This window comes from Rhinolophus hipposideros, assembly GCF_964194185.1.
Source record: "Rhinolophus hipposideros genome assembly, chromosome: 25".
NCBI classification, from domain to species: Eukaryota; Metazoa; Chordata; class Mammalia; order Chiroptera; family Rhinolophidae; genus Rhinolophus; species Rhinolophus hipposideros.
This window is the reverse complement of record NC_138071.1, coordinates 435,731-437,517: the sequence shown is the minus strand read 5'-3', so window position 1 is coordinate 437,517 and position 1,787 is coordinate 435,731. Positions and strand designations below refer to the sequence as shown.

At 35.9% G+C, this 1,787-nt stretch overlaps 1 pseudogene across 1 annotated transcript; it reads left to right on the top strand.

Annotated features, from left to right (window-relative positions):
- The first annotated feature begins 800 nt into the window (after nucleotides 1-800).
- Nucleotides 801-1,586, top strand: LOC308492830 (protein FAM133B-like; annotated as a pseudogene). The gene has a single exon. The product of its transcript is annotated as a protein FAM133B-like (transcript).
- The last annotated feature ends 201 nt before the right edge of the window (nucleotides 1,587-1,787 follow it).

Genomic DNA, 1,787 nt, shown 5'->3' with positions numbered 1-1,787 from the left:
CTCTTGCCAAGTTTAACAAGAAATTTAATGTTTTTATCATTGCTTTAATACAAGCTCAGACATTCTTATGACAGCACACAAAAACACACAACAATAATGAACACCGCTCAGCAAGACACCGCCACACATCGACGCGAACATAGCTGAGAGACATTGATATGCCAAGGTTATGAGACATTACAAAGCTGCTTGTACAGTGGTGCCAGTGTAAGTGCACGGTGGCAAGTTTGAGAACTTAATTTCCAGACCTTGTATGTCTGTTTATTTAGAACTTCATCCTAATTTTCGTGTGTGTAGCAGTCTTGAGTATTTTTGTTAGATTTACTTTAGATGTAAGTGTGACATTCTCTGACTCTATTGTAAGTGATGTTTGTCATAGTTTGTTTCCAGATGTTTGTTGATGACATATAGAAATGCAACCAACTTTTGTACATTAATCTTATTTTCAAGTAACTTGCTAAATTCTACTATTTTTAATAATTCATAGTTTGGGGGGTTTCTATGCAAAAATCATATTATTTGAAAATAATTTCATTTTCTTCTTTCGAAACCTTTTGCTTCCATAATTTATATTTGTCTTTTTGTGCTTATGGAACTTTCTATAAAATATTGGATAAAGGTTGTGGTAGTGAAAAAAAAATTAATCAAAGTATTAGCAAGGTATATCTGGGTGGGGAAGTTAAAATGATTTCTATTTTCTTCTTTACTCTTGAATTTCCCAAAATTTTCACAGTGATCATATACTACCTCTATAATCTTAAGTAAACAAATGAATGTAAAAAAAAAACTCGTGGCGTTTCGGCCGCTCCCCTGGCCTGGTCTCCCTCGGCACCAGATTGTGCGCTCAGTCCAGCACCATGGGGAAGCGGGACAATCGGGTGGCCTATATGAACCCAATAGCAATGGCCAGATCAAGGGGTCCAATCCAGTCTTCAGGGCCAACGATCCAAGATTATCTGAATCGACCAAGGCCTACCTGGAAGAAGTGAAAGAACAACTAGAAAAGAAAAAGAAAGGCTCCAAGGCATTGGCTGAATTTGAAGAAAAAATGAATGAGAACTGGAAGAAAGAACTAGAAAGACACAGAGAGAAATTATTAAGTGGAAGTGAAAGCTCATCCAAAAAAAGACAGAGAAAGAAAAAAGAAAAGAAGAAATCTGGTAGGTATTCATCTTCTTCATCAAGCTCTGATTCTTCCAGCAGTTCTTCAGATTCTGAAGATGAGGATAAGAAACAAGGAAAAAGAAAAAAGAAAAAGAAGAACCGTTCCCATAAATCTTCTGAAAGCTGCATGTCAGACACTGAATCAGACAGTAAGGATAGCTTCAAAAAAAAAAAGAAGTCAAAGGATGCAACTGAGAAAGAAAAGGACATTAAAGAACTCGGCAAAAAGAGAAAGATGTATCCTGAAGATAAACCTATATCATCTGAGTCATCAGAATCAGATTATATTGAGGAGGTACGGGCAAAAAAGAAGAAAGCAGTGAATATCGAGAAAAGCAACAGAAAAAACAAGAAAGAAAAAGAAGCACAAGAAACACAGTAAGAAAATGAAAAAGAAGACTGCTAGTTCAAGTCCTGGCTGATCATAACATTAAGAAAAATCAGGATTCTCTTATAAAGAAAGTGCAATGTCTGAGGAGATTTCAACTGTGAAAATTATGGCATATTTACTAAAATGCATGGATTTTCTTGTTTTTAGAATTATTCCTGGACTATTCAGTAGTCATTCAGATGCCGCTGTGTGAAAGGGCCATAATAGTTGCCTGCTGCTTGAATATCTGTCT